This window comes from Microcaecilia unicolor, chromosome 10 (genome assembly GCF_901765095.1).
Source record: "Microcaecilia unicolor chromosome 10, aMicUni1.1, whole genome shotgun sequence".
Classification (NCBI taxonomy): Eukaryota; Metazoa; Chordata; class Amphibia; order Gymnophiona; family Siphonopidae; genus Microcaecilia; species Microcaecilia unicolor.
In genome coordinates, this window is record NC_044040.1 from 13,493,240 (window position 1) to 13,512,393 (window position 19,154).

Genomic DNA, 19,154 nt, shown 5'->3' on the forward strand with positions numbered 1-19,154 from the left:
CACTGCTGGACATGGGTGCATGCAGGGCAGGGGAGAGGAGGGTCACTGCTGGACATGGATGCATGCAGGGCAGGGGAGAGGAGGGTCACTGCTGGACATGGGTGGATGGAGAACAGGGGAAAGGAGGGTCACTGCTATGGGTACATGCAGGGCAGGGGAGAGGAGGGTCACTGCTGGACATGGGTGCATGCAGGGCAGGGGAGAGGAGGGAAGAGAGAAGAAATGCTGGACATGGATGGAGGGGAGAGAAGAGTGAGGAAGGCGATGAGATGAGGGAAAAGGAAGAGAGGAGAAAAACTGCACATGGATGAAGAAAATAGGCAGAAGCTGAAGACCAGAAATGAAGAAGAAAGGAGGAAAGGAAAGAAATAAATGGAAAGGAAGCCCTGGAAACGGAGTTAAGAGGACAGATAGCAGCAGAATCGGATACTGGGCCAGCATGATCAGAAAAACAGTCACCAGACAACAAAGGTAGAAAAAAAATCATTTTATTTTCATTATAGTGTTTGGAGTATGTTCACTTTGAGAATCAGGTGATCAACATTAAAAGTTTATATATATTTACGGCATTTTATCGCACATTAAACATGAATTAGATTGGAACCTGGGATCATTTAATTTTTTTTCCTGGAGGAATGCACTGCCACCCCCCCCCAGGCTCTCTCCCCGGCCATAGCCAGCTCTGCAATTTGGGGGGGGGCACAGAGGGGGACTGGGGGGCGCAAAGGGGGACCAGGGAGAGAGCCTGTTGTTAAACATTTACCAGCACACCACTGCTGATATCCCAATCAACCATCCAGAACTCCTTGCCCTGCATCCTGTTGCTGTGACGGTCTTGGGATTCAAGATGGCCGCCGAGAGTTGAAGCGGCCTCGCGAGACTTTAACTCTTGGCGGCCATTTTGAATCCCGAGACCGTCACAGCAACAGGATGCAGGGCAAGGGCAGCACTCCGGGCAGGAAAGAGGGGGGTCTTTCCTGCCCCGAAGAGGTCACTAGACCACCAGGGCAGTAGATAGTAAGTAAGGGAAGGGGAGGCTAGGATAGGCCCGCCACCTGCCCGCCCATTTGTCCAGAAATCCGGACAAATGGGTGGACTGGCAAAACCCGTCCGGACGCCCGGACATGTCCGGGTAAATCCGGACATATGGTAACCCTATATAGGGGCAGGTTCATGAACCTTAACATGTATATGCTGGAAGAGAGGGGGGGGAGAGAGAGGATATGATAGCGATGTTTAAATACCTCAGTGGTGTTAATGTACAGGAGGTGAGCCTTTTTCAAATGAAGGAAACCTCTGGAATGAGAAGGCATAAGATGAAGTTGAGAGGAAATAGGCTTAGGACGAATCTGAGGAAATATTCTTTCACAGAAAGGGTGGTGGTTGCGTGGAATGGCCTCCCGGTGGAGGTTGTGGAGACAAAGAAGTGTGGGAAGAGTAGTGGCAGTGGGCAGGAAACAGTGGGGCTCTTTCCTGCCCCCCAAAAAGCCACTAGACCACCAGGGCCCTTCAAGGTGGGACTGGGGAGGGTCGACTGAGGCTCTGGGGGTGAGAGAGCATTTGGACCCCTTAGAACCTCTGGGCCCTCGGGCACTGCCCGGTTGCCTGTATGGTCAGTCCGCACCAAATTCTCTAATCTCAAGCTGCGCTTGGCTGTTTGTTAAGCACTGGAAAATATGTCTCTTAGGTAGACAGCACCGTGGCTATACACCAGGCCTTTGGCCTAATCAATCATCTGAATGCAGGTGCACAATGCAGGACTATTTCCTGTAAATCATAGTCAAGTGAGCTCTGTCTCTTCACAGGAGGTAAGAGGGTGCACTGGAGAGAGTAATGTGCATCCACATGAGTATTTAGGGAGGTAATAAAGAAGAGAGGAAGGATGGGGGAAAGGCACAAAATAAACAGGTTGACAAAGAAAACAAATAGAACAAGGGAAAGTATGAGAGAAAGGCAGAATTATTTGTAGACAGGTTTTGGGAGGGGTGACTGCAAAGACAGCTGCAGTGACCCCAGAAGGCATGGGTGTTCAACCTTGCTGCGAGGCCAGGAATTGTGGTGGATTAATATATTATCTTTTATGTGTCTAGTTGTCGAGAACTATGCTGCCTTAATCAGGCCCTTTTGTTTCAGAGCCTCAAACTGACCTGATGAAGCTATTAGTAGGCCTTTAAATGAGCCAGTGTGAGCTTTTTTTTGCCCCTATCCTTACCTGTAGGTGATGCAAAGAGCATAACTGCTTTGCTTTCAATTTTACGACCCAGATAATACCTAACTTTTTTGGTCATGCAAATGTCAATGCAGCCAAAGGTTCTGCTGTTTAAACTGGGCAAAATTTGGGATGGGCCATGGTCAAGATTTAGCCTGCAGCAGTCACATATATTTTAGAATCTACAGATATTCAGCACCAGGCTGTACTTATATACTGGTGCTAAACATTTGGATAGATGAGGCTGCCAGCACTTTAGTCAGGTATAGGGTTGTCAACTGGCTGGTATTCAGCCAGCCTGGTTGCTTTTTCAATGGCCATCCTTTCTTGCCCAGCATCTCTCCCTCTGTGCCCTTATCCCTTCACCTGTGATCAGTATCGTCCCTTTGTGTCCCTAATCCACCCATTTTCCAGCATTGCCCCTAGATTTCCTCTATGTCCAGAATCTTGTGTCCCCGATTTTTCTTGTGCCATACAATTCAGCCTAACTGCAAGGTACCCCCATCTGGGCGCCTCACTTCTGTTTGAGCATCTAACGTTAGGAGCCTAGACCGATATGCTCATATCACCCCTCTCCTCAAGTCACTTCACTGGCTTCCGATCAGGTACCGCATACAGTTCAATCTTCTCCTGCTAACCTACAAATGCACTCAACTGCAGCCCCTCCTTACCTCTCTACCCTCATCTCCCCTACATTCCTACCCGTAACCTCCGCTCTCAAGACAAATCACTCCTTTCAGTACCCTTCTCCATCACCGCCAACTCCAGGCTCCGCCCTTTCTGCCTCGCCTCACCCCATGCTTGGAATAAACTCCCTGAGCCCATATGCCAGGCCCCCTCCCTGCCCATCTTCAAATCCTTGCTCAAAGCCCACCTCTTCAATGTCGCCTTCGGCACCTAACCGCTATACCTCTATTCAAGAAATCTAGACTGCCCCAACTTGACATTTCGTTCTTTAGATTGTAAGCTCCTTTGAGCAGGGACTGTCCTTCTTTGTTAAACTGTACAGCGCTGCGTAACCCTAGTAGCACTCTAGAAATGTTAAGTAGTAGTAGTGACGCATAATGTAGAATTAGTGGGTTGGAGGGTACTTTTATAAAGGGGTGACTAGTTAAAGCATCACTTACGGTGCCAAGGTAACACAGAGGGGCATTTTAGATATATCATCCAAATCTGACTTTGGACGTTTTGCTGAAAATGTCCAAAAATCAAGACCCTTTTCAAACCAGAAAAAAGGCTTATCTTTTTTCTTTGAAAATGACCATTTCCTAGATGTTGTTGTGCTCAGTACGTCTATGTTTTTGGACCATTAAAAAAAATGTCCAAGTGAAAAATGCACAAAAATCGAGCCATTGGGATGTAGGAGAAGCCAGCTTTCCTAGTAGACTGGCTACACAGACATCCCAGCAGAGCAGTGGGCACCCTAGGGGCACTGCAGTGGACTTCACTTAAAAGGTCCTATATTGTATGGGGCGCCATTCAAAACCCACAAAAAAAACCCTAATATATCCAACTATACACCACTAAAGTAGCCCTTATGGCTGCAGGTGTCACCTATATGTGTGTATAGTAGGTTTTGGGGAGGGCTGACACTTTCCACCGCAAGTGTAACAGTTAGAGTGGATTATGGGCCTATAGCGCACTGCACCCACCACTAGGCTACTCATGGGACCTGTTTGCTGCTCTAACAGGACTGACCATAGCATCTGAAGCTGTCATGGAGGCTGGTATGTACAGTTTCATTTATTTATTTATTTATTACATTTGTGCCCCGCGCTTTCCCACACACAGCAGGTTCAATGCGGCTTACATAGTAAATAGAATTATAAAGTATTGTAAGGAGAAATATTACAGACTGTAGTAATCATAGTAATAGTAAGGTTTTAAGGATATGTGTATTGAACATGGAAAGGTAAACAAGGCAAAATAGGCAAAAGGAAAGAGATTGGGAGGGGTATGGTGTAGGGAAGATGGAGATGAGAAGACTGGGGATGAGTATAAGGAGTTTGGGAGACATGGTTTAATGTATAATCATCTTCAGAACAGGAATTATGTGGGTGGGCTTATAAGGTTAAGTTGGGTCATTAGGGTAAGCTTGCTTGAAGAGATGCACCTTCAGCATTTTTCTGAAGGGTAGACAATCGTTAATTATTCAATCTTTGGGGGGTGGGAGGGGGTCAGTGACCAGGGGGTCATTCCTCTATTTCTCCAGTGGTCATCTGGTCATTTAGGGCACTTTGTTGTGGCTTATTCGTTAATAAAATGGGTCTAGACCAAAACATTCAACTTATAGCCCTGGATGTTTTAATTTTGTTCCATTATGGTAGAAAATTGTACTGCTTGGCCACGTCCCCCTTTTGAGCGGTGCAGTATAAAATTTAGGCGCTCATGTAAGAGAACAGCGACTAGACTAGTTGTGCATGCAAATCCAAATTAATGCCAATTAACTCCAATTATTGATTTCGTTAACACCTTATTACCTGATTCATTTGCAAGCACATCTGTCCTGTGTGCCCAAGTTTGGGTGCCCAGCTGTGGGCAATCTATAAAGAATCTGGGTGTATGGTGTGCTTTCCCGTAATGTGATGCTGCGAGAAATTTCAAAGGGGGGGGGGGGTGCATCCATTTACTGGCAGAAATCCTTTTAAAAATCATCCTCGGTGTATTGGGTCAATACGAACCCAAAGAATTATGAACTGGATAAATCTGATAAGCTCAAGAATGGTCATATTACAAACACAAACATTTTTATTCTAAATACGACTTTCTCTGCTAATTCTAGGAATGAAGGTAGTGAAAGAAGTGAAGGGAAAGGCAGAGATAAATCTGAGTCTACAGCACTGCGGCAGGAGTTAATGCGGATGGACCGTATTTGCCAGCATATTCCTTGTTTCCATGAACGAAACAATTGAGTAGATTACACTCAGATTAGACCATAATTAATAGAATCGGAGGTGCAGCTGCTTTAACAACATTCTGCTCAAGTTGTGGGGGCTAGAACTCGATCTGAGCTTTAAACTCAAGCAACTAGACTGAGAGGAATGTTAACCATCGGGCAATATACGGTACGGTATCGTCTTATAAAGACCTCGTGGAAACAATGTACTTAAAATAATACTTAGCTGGCAAAAATTAATATGACTAATTACAATGCTGTACTGTTTAATCATGTTTAATGGTGTATGTTATATGGTTATTAACAAGCAGCAGCATCGCTGACGACTCTCACGGTGTCTTTGAAGAGCAATGTTAATGCTCGCCGAGTCCCATCATAATTACTGGATAAGTGTCATGTTCATTCTGCTCATTCACCAACGTGAATGATTATCGCTGGCCTTCCGACTTTTCTCCCCCACGAGTTGAAAAGAACAAGGAGTTGGAGAAAATATTTTTCGGAAAGGTCACTGTGTCTTTCAGTAAGAGTAAAAGCATTTCAAATATTAATAAGGCCGAGTAGCTTGTTTGTGTCACTAGAGAAAGTACAGCCTGGATTCTCTTACAACAGTCTCTGTCCTGTTCTCTTAAAGGGACACTCAGCAAAATGACTGAGGATGACGTGAGGTTCGATTCCCACACCCAGCTTCTGCTCTTTGGGCTGGCTGACCTCTTTATTCCTAACTGCTTGGAGTTTTCACCCCTGCCCTGTCTCAACACCTACCAGCCCTTTCCTTTTCACTCCAACTTCTGCAGTGACAATTCTTCGACCAGGGCCACAAGCCACAGTTTTTCTGGTGCCTGAAGCTTAGCGAGATTGGGTGGCAGGAGCCAGTTGGGGGAGGCAGGGCTAGTGCAGGGCAGACTTTTATGGTCTGTGCCCTGAAAATGGCAGATACAAATCAAAGTCAGGTATACACATAAAGTTGCACATATGAGTTTATCTTGTTGGGCAGACTGGATGGACCCTAGATGGACCGTACATGTCTTTCTCTGCTGTCATCTACTATGTTACTTTCGTGCATGCACTTAGGGAGTAATTCTCTATAAATCACCTAAGGATAGGCACCACGATGATGTGTGTTGAGTGCAGATTCTATTATAGAATACTGGATAAAGTCTGCATTTATGTGTCTAACTTTAAGAGCGAGTACTTATGCTGCAGTTAGACGAGTAAGTATTGGCACTCTAGAACCAAGCAACACACGAACAGCGGAGTTGATGGGAATGGCAGGGCATCTTTAATAAGCAGTTCTTCAAAATGAGTCGACATGGACCGTGTTTTGGTGACAAGGCCTGCGTCAGGAGTCTGTAAAGGGAAATGGGGACTTGATATAACCACCTTTCTGTGGTATTTTGCAACTACATTCAAAGCGGTTTACATATATTCAGGTACTTATTTTGTTCCTGGGGCAATGGAGGGTTAAGTGACTTGCCCAGAGTCACAAGGAGCTGCAGTGGGAATTGAACCCAGTTCCCCTGGATCAAAGTCCACTGCACTAACCCCTAGGCTACTCCTCCACTCCAGTTCAGACCATCTATTATATTTTTACAAGAAACACACATCACCAACCTAAGTAAGCTAATCTCTTCTTACAAATGGCTATCACAATCTATGGATGCTCCTTCAATCGGGAGGAGGAATGGAGTCTCCATACTCTTTCATAAAGATTTACAGCTCAATGTGCCTGAGCAATTACCTGATAATGAGGGAGTAGAAATCTCCACTCAACAGTTACTACTTGTAAACATTTATGCACCAAACACTGATTCACCAGATTTTTTTCCCTCATTGTTTCACACAATTTCTTCTTTCGATCCTATCCCCATACTTATATCTGGTGACTTCAATCTTCCACCCGATATCTGGTTAGATAAAAGTTCTCATGTCTCCAAATGCACCTCTAAAGCTGCAGTCACATTGCAATCCTTAATCAGCCAATTTAATTTAATAGATCCTTGGAGAATAAAATTTCCTAACACGAGAGACTACACACACTTTTCCCCAACCCACAATAGTTTCTCTAGAATTGATTTTTTTTTATTCTCCACGTCCTTGCTTTCATCAGTCTCAGGAGCTGCTATACATCCAATTGTCATATCTAATCGTGCCCCTATCTCCCTAAACTTATCCTACCCATATCTAACATGCACTAGGTCCCCTAACTGGCGCCTAAATGTTAACCTCCTGCAAGATGAAAAGATTAAGGTATGAATCAATAACTTCATTTCTGAATTTTTTCAAAATAACTCATCAGAAACATTATGGGAGGCTTTTAAGGCAACACTAAGAGGTGAATTAATCTCCATAGCAGCATATTAAAAAAAAAAAAAGAACAAGTTATTACATTTGACAATTTAGGAAAGCAAATTAAAGAATGTGAAAGTAAATTTCTAGCTTCTCAAACAAACAATTTTTAAATGAAATGTATCAGCTCAAATATAGATATAATGTCATTGATAGTGAAATGGCCACACAAGAGATTTTTCAAACCAAAACCCAGTATTACATGGGAGGCAACAAAAGTGGCAAGATGCTAGCTAATTATCTTAAACATAGGAAAACCAAAGTTCAGATGTTATCCCTTAAGACCACTAAAAATAAAATTGTAACCTCAACTTCTGAAATATTGAAATCGTTTCATCAATTTTATAATACACTTTATATGACTGAGACAGACGGAGACTCTGTAAAAATAGAAAACTTTCTTTCTCATCTTAAACACCCACAATGGACCTCTTTAGATAATAATACTCTCTTGAAGCCATTCAATATGGACGACATTTTGCAAGCTCTTAAAGATCTCCCTTCACACAAAGCACCAGGTCCGGATGGCATCCCCATTGAATTCTATAAATTATTTCAAAATTCACTCTTCTCAACTTTAATACAACTATTCACTTCCTTAGATCCCTCAAATGTCTCATCTAGTAGATTCAAAGAGGCTATTATCACAGTAATACTCAAACCAAATAAAGACCCTCAGTTGGTACAAAATTATAGACCTATTTCTCTCCTCAATTCAGACTACAAAATTTATGCAAAAATATTAGCCATGTCCCTAGACGCAGAAAAAGCCTTTGATTAATATCAGACAACTCCAGATTATTTTTTCATCTATCGCATATTGCCAGATCTCAAGACTGTCCTATCATAGCCATGTCCCTAGATGCAGAAAAAGCCTTTGATAGGGTAGAATGGCATTATTTATTTTCAATTCTTGAATGGTTTGGAGCATCATCAAACTTTATAACTAAAATCAAAGTCTTATACTCGTAACCCACTGCCAAAATCATTGCTAATAACCAGCTATCAGATATGATATTCCTGCAAAGAGGTACGAGGCAAGGATGTCCTTTGTCTCCCTACTTATTCAATTAGGCTCTAGAGCCATTTATGCTAGCTATCAACTCTCAAACCAGCATATCAGGAATAGTATATAAAAACACACATTTCAAAATATCTGTATACGCAAATGATATATTGTTATATATCTCTAACCCCACGGTCTCTTTACCCTCACTCTTTACCCTCATACAATCTTTCTCTGTAATCTCAGGTTACAAAATCAATCAGTCTAAAACTGAAGTCTTACCATTAAACATACATGTCTTAATCCAACCTTTTAATCTAGTATAGTCCTCTAAAAAACTCAGATATCTCAGTATAGATTTACATTATACAATTCAGGATACAAAGATCTTTTAGTAAAATGGAATCCATTACATATCTCATGGAGGGGAAGGATTGAGACCATTAAAATGATGGTTACTCCCAAAGTAAAATTTATCCTTAGTATGATTCCGGTGTTGTTCCAAAACTCATTCTATAAGCAAGTTGAAAAATTATTGGTTTCTTTCCCGTGGAAATCCAAAATACCTAGAATCTCCTTAAAAAAATCAAAGCTCCAAAGGAAAAAATTGGACTTGTGTTTCCTGACTTCTTATCTCTATATATAAAAGGCACCACCGTTCTAAATGAAGCCTCCAGCCGGAAGTGTGAAGGGGAGAGAGATATCCGGTTTCCCCATGAGTGTCTGCCCCGCCCTCACTCTCTCTGTAACACAAACAGTGAAGGAAAACACAGCAAAGCACGAAATCAAATCGCTCTCTCTGTAACAGTGAAGGACTCAGAGGGGGGAGGGGAGAGAGGGCAGAGACACACACACTCCCACATGCACACAGAAGAAAACCTTGCTAGCCCCCGTTTCATTTGCATCAGAAACGGGGCTTTTTTACTAGTTATATCATAAAGCATTTATAACACAACAAGGTTGCTATTGGTTCTCTTCAGAAAAGGACTATATACCTGTATGACTTCAATTGGAGCAACTGATAATTTCTCCAATACCATTATACATAAATACATATATATGTCTCATGTTCCTTTTAAAGGTAATAATCCTGTTATATACAATATCAACGTATGTTTACAAAACTTAGATAGAATATTAGACTTTCCCATTACCTCTTTATTTCAGATACCTCTATGGAACAATCCTAAACTTCAAATTAACAAACATACTTTCTTTTGGAAAGTCTGGGCTAACAGTGGAATATGGACAATTGGAGATGTGTGTAAAGAAATCCAGATTTATTAACATTCCATGAGCTACAAACAAAATCTCACTTGCCTAGTACGCAATACTTTCAGTTGATGCAGCTGTCACACTGTATTAAAAGAATAGATATTCTCAAAACTGCCAGTCCCCATGAACCTTCTATATATCTTGATCGTCAAGATCCTACCTAAACCTACACTACCCAAATTGCAAAGGACTGAAATACAAAACAACTTACGCAGCCGGCTTCTCCTACATAAGCGCACAACTATGGAATGGTCTCCCAAAAGCCCTGAAAACAATCCACGACCACCTAAACTTCGGGAAATCACTAAAAACCAACTTCTTCAAAAAGGCCTACCCCAACGACCCCACGTAACCCTCTTCACCTACCAACACAGCATGACTATGATCGAACAGGACAACATGCAATCTTCATCCATTCCAACCCCAACGTCCTCACATAACCCTCTTCACCTACCAACACAGCACGACTATGATTGAACAGGACAACACGCAATCTTCATCCATTCTGACCCCAACGACCCCACGTAACCCTCTTCACCTACCAACACAGCACGACTATGATTGAACAGGACAACACGCAATCTTCATCCATTCTGACCCCAATGACCCCACATAACCCTCTTCACCTACCAACACAGCACGACTATGATCGAACAGGACAACACGCAATCTTCATACATTCTGACCCCAACGACCCCACGTAACCCTCTTCACCTACCAACACAGCACGACTATGATTGAACAGGACAACACGCAATCTTCATCCATTCCAACCCCAACGACCTCACATAACCCTCTTCACCTACCAACACAGCACGGCTATGACTGAACAGGACAACACGCAATCTTCATCCATTCCAACCCTCCACTTATACCTCATACGATCACTATACAACTTTGTATTTGTTATCCACTGACTGGGCAAACGCCTTTGACAGTACTATGTAATCTACATTGAGCCTTCAAATAGGTGAGAAAATGTGGGATACAAATACAACAAATAAATAAATATATCAGCATGCTATATATCTGATAAATAATGGTCATATGGCCTCATCTATATATAAGAAACTACTATCACATCAGTACAAACATAATCATACACTCCGAGAGATATGGGAAACAGATACTGATCGGCAAATTTCGGAAGCTGCACAACTTAAGCTTTGGAAGTCTCTGATCAGACCATTATCTTCAGCTAATATTATGCAATCAATGTTCTTCTTATATCATAGAGCCGTACGGACTCCTCGGAAAAATTCATAGTGCTAAGTTAGCAACATCAAGTATATGTTGGCACTGTCAACCACATATAGGAACGCTTGTTCATATGATTTATGAATGTGAAAAGATTAAACCATTCTGGCAATCTATCTGGAAAGTCATTTGCTGCATATTTAAGGTTAATATTCATCTTAATGTATCGTTAATAATGCTCAAATCTTGTTCACCTGATGCTTGTATACCAGATCGTCATAAAACATTATTTGGTATTCTAATTACCATTGGACAACATATGATACTGGCAAACTGGAAGAATGCCTCGCTGATAACGGAACGCTTCTGGTGGCAGTCCGTCTTACTTTATCACAAACTTGAATTGGCCTCTGCATGCCTCACAGGTGCACGCAACAAAAAGACTCTGATACGGTCTCCTCTTGTGGACCATAATCACCATAATTGATTAATATGTTTGGTTTATCATTACTGTTCGTATTATCAAGAAACACCTTTTTATTTGCATATTATTATGTGTTGCACTTTCCTGCTTGTGTTTATTCTTCTATTGAAAAATGTAATAACATTTCTGGGGAAACAATGAAATTCTAAATCCAGGAAGCTGAAAAAAATAATCTCTCCCCTATACCCCCTTCAGCTTTGTCTGTCTGCAAATTCTCCCCTTCCAACATATCAGAGTGCAAAAAGCCCTCACAATCTGATGGATTTGAAACAGGCTTTTTCGATTCTGATCTCAAGTGTTGCACACACATCACAAATCTCTAGTACCAGGAGTTCCTTGCCAAGCCCTACAGTAGAAACGTTTCTGCTGATACATGGTTAACTGCTGAAAGGTTTTGTATACAGAGAAATGGTGATGTAGATGCAGGTGGACCTTGGCCCATCCAAAATTTTGGCACCTTTGTTATGTGTGGCAGCAGTGCCGTAGCGAGGGCTAATGGCACCCGGGGTGGGTCGCCGCTGCGCACCCCCCCCCCTCTGCGGCGCACCCCCCCCCAGGAGCGCAACCCCCCCGGACCGCATTCTTACCTGCGGGAGGGCCGATCCGCCCCGACTGCACGTCACTCAGAGCTGCGTGGGCCCTGCTGGTTCCCTGCTCTCTCTGCCCCGAAACAGGAAGTAACCTGTTCCGGGGCAGAGAGAGAAGGAACCAGCGGGGCCGGCACCCCCCCCCCCCCCCGAGCGCGTGCACCCGGGGCGGACCGCCCCTCCCGCCCCACCTTCCTACGCCACTGTGTGGCTGGGATCCCCAAGCCCAGTCAGCTGCCAGAACAATTCACTCCCTTACTTGCTGCAGCCATTGCATGGTTGCTGCACTGCTCCCCCCCCCCCCCGCATGCTCAATTTTTGCACATGCATAGGAGAAGAGAGGCTGAATTAACCTGTGATTCTAATGAAAGTGATGATATTCTAGAAATTGTGCACACAACTGCAAGGGGGACCTGGGGGGGGGGGCATGTCTTGCACTTAACACATGCGGGATCTAGAATGCTAGAGAAAACACAAGCAAGAGTCCACACTCCGCACACAGCGTACCATGTGAACAATGCTGCCATCTGCAGCAAGTGGGACTTCGAAAAATTGCAGAAAGATCTTAGGAAAGTGGAAGGCTGGGCATCGAAATGGAAGATGAAATTTAACGTGGAGAAATGCAAAGTGATGCATGTTGGGAATAATAATAACAACAACAACAACAACAAACCCTGATGCTAGGGTCCACCTTAGGAGTCAACACCCAAGAAAAAGGTTTAGGTGTCATTGTAAACGATACACTGAAAACGTCTGCTCAGTGTGCGGTGCCAGCTAAAAAAGCAAACAGGATGCTAAGAATTATTAGGAAAGGGATGGTAAATAAGACCGAGAATATTATAATGCCTCTGTATTGCTCCATGGAGTGACCTCAGCTTGAGAATTGTGTTCAATTCTGGTCGCCATATCTCAAAAAAGATAAAGCAGAATGAGAAAAGGTTTAAAGAAGAGCGACCAAAATGATAAAGGGGATGGAACGCCTGTCAAATGAGGAAAGACTGAAGAGGTTAGGGCTCTTCAGCTTGGAAAGGAGACGGACGAAGGGGGGATATGATTGAGGTCTACAAAATCCTGAGTGGTGTAAAATGGGTAAAAGTGAATTGATTTTTCACTCTTCCAAAAAATACAAAGACCAGAGGAAACTCAATGAAATTATATGGAAATACTTTTAAAACAAATAGGAGAAAGTATTTGTTCACTCAAACAATAGTTAAGCTCTGGAACTCTTTGCCGGAGGATGTGGTAACAGCAGTTAGCGTATCTGGGTTTAAAAAAGGTTTGAATAAGTTCCTGGAGGAAAAGTCTATAGTCTTTTATTGATATGGACATGAGCGAAGCCACTGCTTGCCCTGGGATTGGTAGCATGGAAGGGTGCTACTACTTGGGTTTCTGCCAGGTACTTGTGACCAGGAATGGCCACTGTTGGAAACAGAATACTGGGCTAGATGCACCATTGGTCTGACCCAGTATGGCTATTCTTATGCTCTATATCGATTAAGATGTTCGGAGGTTCTATGCTTGTGCTATTCACTTTGGGCTCAGGCCCACTCAAAATATCACGTCTGGCAGAGAACTGCCCTCTCCCCTCAGCCATCATCTCTGTGAAATCCACCAGGAAAATAAGGATAAGGACTTGCACAAATTCATAATTATTTAATGGTTGGCACTACACAGTAATTGTTGGCTGTAAACTGTATGGATATGAAGAGATGATTTCTATTTAATTTTTTGAATTAATGCTGCCCCTCCCCCCATTCTCTTTCAGGATTATGGGCTGGTGTGAAAATCAAGGCTCCCATTAGGTTCATACTTCAAAAGCTGTCATTTTCACTTCAGAGCTATCAGCGTTAAATGGTTTGCTAGATCAGCAGTGAGGCTTTCTCAAACTCCAGCAGGGTCTCCCTCTGAATCAAAGCACTCCACTGGCAGACAGTTGGGGATTACAGCTTGTATTTCTCTGGAAGTTCCCCCAGGGGGTGCGTCATTGTACGGTACCAGGGAATCCATATGAACGGGTAACTTGCAGAGATATAAGAGCAGAACACTACATCAGCACCCACCTGGTGTTTGATCTACATTTTTCATCAAGAACAGACGATTCTCCATCTCCCTCAGACACATTCACAAGCATGTATTCCCTGTCTCAAATGTTCAGACAGTGGGAACGTGGGACAGCTATACATACATACACACTAGTCACATGTTTAGGGTTACCATGTTTTGTCCCCCAAAAAGGAGGACACAAGCCCCGCCCACCACACACCCCACCCCCTGCAACACCCCGCCCCACCTCCTTTCACATCCTCGCCCTGCCCCCTGTCACAATTTCCCCTCCCCCCTGTCACACACCCCGTCACCCCCCTCCCCTTACCTTACTATTGCCCTAGTGGTCTAGTGACCTCTTCGGGGTAGGAAAGAGCCCCCTCTTTTCTGCCCGGAGCGCTGCCCTGCATGCATCCTTCCTGTTGGTGATCTCGGCGCCGATTCAAAATGGCCACCGAGAGTTGAAGTCTCGCAAGGTCAATTCAACTCTCGGTGGCCATTTTGAATCGGCGCCAAGATCACCAACAGGAAGGATGCATGCAGGGCAGCGCTCCAGGCAGGAAAGAGGGGGCTCTTTCCTGCCCCGAAGGCGGAAGAGGTCACTAGACCACCAGGGCAGTAGTAAGTAAGGGGAGGGAAGGCTAGCAATCTGCCTGTTTGGCAAGTTTGCCATCATCACCAATAAAGGTCATCAATCCCAGGACTGAGAGGGAATTCAAGATGCTAGAAAATACTAACTACATTCCATGTAGAAGCCTGCCCTTGCAGATCAGCAACGCGGCCGGCCGCACAGGCTTCTGTTTCTGTGAGGCTGACGTCCAGCCTCACAGAAACAGAAGCCTGCACGGCTGCATTGCTGATCTGCAAGGGCAGGCTTCTACATGGAATGTTGCTAATGCAGGAGTAGCCTAGTGGTCAGTGCAGTGGACTTTGATCCTGGGAACCGAGTTCCATTCCCACTGCAGCTCCTTGTGACTCTGGGCAAGTCACTTAACCCTCCATTGCCCCAGGTACAAAATAAGTACCTGAATATATGTAAGCCACTTTGAATGCAGTTGCAAAAACCTCAGAAAGGCGGTATATCAAGCCCCATTTCCCTTTCCCCCTTTCTAAGCGGTTTACATGTAACAGTATCTTATCAAAAGATTAGCTAACATTAATTAGTAATAACTTACAGTGGAACTGTTCAGTATACAATAAACAATATTATATTCTTATTAACTAGCTAAATATGGTTGAGCACAATTGTTTATTTAAGATCTCATTTAATCTGAAACTTGATAGTCTTTGGAACTCTATAATGTAGACCCTTCACCATTTTTATTGAGATAAGTTTAGGTTTAGCAGGAGCACAGAAATGCAGTCCCCAGATCATAGCAAAATTCACATTTTTCAGCAACGATTTGACCTCTGGCTGAATTTTGCACATGTATCACTGCAAGCCCTAGTGTTGCTCTTCAGCTATTTTTCACTCTGTGAGTCCCGAACTCACGACTGAGACGAACTTGCTGCAGTTGCTGAGGGAATGTAGGTGCCACAGCCAGCCTGTGCTTGACAGCTTCCTTCCCCCTCCTCCTGGCGGAACCCTACCGTGATTAATACGAATGTCTTTGCTAATAAAGGCTGCCTGAAAGGTAAATTCTTTGTGTCATCTACTTCACTGGTTCAAGCTTGCATAAATCCTGCTGAAAGGAACCATCTGATTGTGGAGTAAAGGAGGCATTTAATTTCTGGCAGACTTCAAGCTTGTGCACCGTCACCGACGCTACAAAATCTCTACATTGATGTCATGGGTGGACGGTGAGATGTCATACTGCAAGGCGAAGTGGTAAATAGCTCGTGCCACACCTAATTAAGGGCTCCGTTGAGATCCCTATCTCAGCACCTGACGAGTGTTTGACCATCTGTGATTCGTGGCCTACATACTCACCTTGCTATGCAATGAGTTAGTGCCACAAAACAGGAACAGAATATAATCCAGTCAGAAAACCCAACATGCGATTTCTTATTTGCTACTTTTTATAACGTAGTTCAATACGAACTGTTCGGTCAGTTTGTAGAAGATTGTGTCTGGTTATTGAGATGGACATGATGGAAGCCACTGCTTGCCCCAGGATTGGTAGCATGGAATGTTGCTACTATTTGGGTTTCTGCCAGGTACTTTAATATTCCCTTATCTCTGGTTTGTCCTGTTTGTCTGTGCTAATTAGATTGTAAGCTCTGTCGAGCAGGGACTGTCTCTTCATGTTCAAGTGTACAGCGCTGCGTACGTCTAGTAGCGCTATAGAAATGATAAGTAATTGTAGTCTTTGGGATTCCGGAATCTTACTGCTCTTTGTCCTTATCCCTTATCTGGCCTGTTTGTCTGTTCTGATTAGATTGGGCAGGCTTCTGTTTCTGTGATTCTGACGTACGTGCAGGACGTCAGACTCACAGAAACAGAAGCCTGCCCTTGCAAGCCCACCTTTTTGATATTGCTTTTAACTCCAAACCCTTATTCACTTGTTCAGAACCCTTATTTTGTCATCCTCACTTTAATATTCCCTTATCTCTTGTTTGTCCTGTTTGTCTGCCCTAGATTGTAAGCTCTGTCGAGCAGGGGACTGTCTCTTCATGTTCAAGTGTACTGCGCTGCGTACGTCTAGTAGCGCTACAGAAATGATAAGTAGTAGTAGTCTGTAGGATTCTGGAATCTTTGCTAGTGTTTGAGATTCTGTACGGAATCTTGCTACTCTTTGGGATTCCGGAATCTTGCTACTCTTTGTCTTTATCCCTTATTCGTCCTGTTTGTCTTAATTAGATTGTAAGCTCTGTCGAGCAGGGACTGTCTCTTCATGTTCAAGTGTACAGCGCTGCGTACGTCTAGTAGCGCTATAGAAATGATAAGTAGTAGTAGTAGTATTTGAGATTCTGTATGGAATCTTGTTACTCTTTGGGATTCTGGAATCTTGCTATTCTTTGAGATTCTGCATGGAATCTTGCTACTCTTTGGGATTCCGGAATCTTGCTATTCTTTGAGATTCTGCATGGAATCTTGCTACTCTTTGGGATTCCGGAATCTTGCTACTCTTTATCTTTATCCCTTATTTGTCCTGTTTTTCTGCCCTGATTAGATTGTAAGCTCTGTCGAGCAGGGACTGTCTCTTCATGTTCAAGTGTACAGCGCTGCCTACGTCTAGTAGCACTTTAGAAATGATAAGAAGTAGAAGTAGTAGAAGTTTTCGACTGGGACTGTGAAATGTTTGGACCTGACGCTGCTTCCTGATCCTTCGGGGCTTCCAACTCAATCGGAGCTGGCCTTCACTGGGCAACATTCACAATTACTGTATTGGCTGTCCTCTATTTTATGGTCCCAATTCCAAGTGACTCAGTGCAGCCACTGCAGTGCCGGTTGTTGACCAGCAGTTATGAGCCAGGCCGAGAACTAGCCCTGAATCTAAAATCCAGGGACTGCATCAGAAAGCCTGAAGCCATGGTCCCAAAGCCATTGTTAGGCTGCACCATTTTGTGAAGGCGGGCGGGGGGGGGGGGGGGTTCCCACTCTCCTTCACAGAGTCTACGAATATTTCTGCAACATCATCCCAGCCAGCCCAGAAAATGGTGGACTTGCCATGTCTTCTCTAGGGGAGTGCACGGCATGTGCCCATTGAATCACTAGACCGGCTCTGTGACTGGGAATTTAACAAGAATGGTACTCTTGGGTTTTTGGAGGTAAGAAACGGCAAATGCTTCTCTTACTCAGATGTCTGTTGGTCCTGGAGAGATGCACACTGGGCTTGATTAATGCTGATTAGATTACGAGTCAGGGAATGGAAGAAATGTTGGGCTTATTCAGGATGGAGCCTTCTAATGTGTCATGGGCTCGCATTATCTAGGCTAGAGAAATTACTTGATGTATTTTCCTACCTATTATAGCTTTTGGGTAGGGAGAGCTTTTATCTGGATGGTGATGTAGGAAAATAGAGAATAAGAAATTCAGATCAAGACCATTTTGTCTCTCTAATTTCTTTCCAGGCACAGAGCAATAGACAAAACAGCTGATATTTTCTATTTATTGAAAATTGGAGAAAAGCCCTCAGAAACCAAAGGTGAAACATCTCTGGTTTTCAACACTGTCACAGTGAATTTATGTGTACAGTGTTTGATTTCGATCAGTGGGCTTAAAAATTCCAAAAACTTTTATTATAGAAAAAAATATTTTTGTGATGCTTTTTAAATTGTGATTAAAGTGCTAACTTGCAATTAAAAAGTGCAAAAACTTCTCTCAAAACTGAAATTCTCTTTTAGCTAAATCACACTTGTAATGATAGAGGAAGCACTTCGCTTATCATCTTATCCAGCACAGACTCAAGTTCGACGGGGCCACCGTTTCGCCCATCAAAAAGGCTTCTTCAGGAACTGGTGCTGAATAGCAGTGCAAAATCTTTTCGGTTGAAAAGATAATGTCTCAAAAAAATGGCACTGCAAAGCAATAGACGGACCCTAGCTGATCTCTAGTTTCTCTTCATTTCTTTGCATCTAAGGATCCTCTGTGCTTAGTCCATGCTTTCTTGAAGTTGGTTGCTATTTTGGACTCCAGCTTCAGCACAGGGTGGTGCTCAATGTGCTGCCCCTCAACCTTCTGTGAAGAAACATTTTCTGATGCTGCTCTTGACGCTACCTCCTTGGAACCTCATACTATGATCTCTTGTTCTACAGTCATGGTTTCCAAACTAGTACTGGGGAACCACAGCAAGTCCAGGACATACAAGTAGGATCTCATGCATATTCATTGCAGATATCCTGAAAGCATGATTGGTCGGGGTCTCTCAAAGCATGTTTGGGAGGTGCTATTCTAGAGCATTCTTTCTCTGATAAAACTTTGCTTCTTGTCAAATGTGTATACTGTTGAGGTGTTTGTTTCTATCATATTACCTCCCTCTCATCTAGAATATACAGTTTTAGGTACTTCAGTCTCATTTCATATGATATTAGGTACAAGCCCTGTATAATATTAGCAGCTTTTCTGTAGACTCCCTCCAGCCTTTGTATATGTTCTTAGAAATATGGCTTCCAGAATTGGGCACCACATTCTAGGTGCGTTCTCACCAATGTCCCATAAGGGGGCATGA

General features: G+C 43.5%; 1 protein-coding gene across 1 annotated transcript in view; it reads right to left on the reverse strand.

The window, feature by feature from the left end:
* Positions 1-19,154, reverse strand: part of PLXNA4 (plexin A4) — a 944,413-nt gene that overhangs the window by 70,176 nt on the left and 855,083 nt on the right.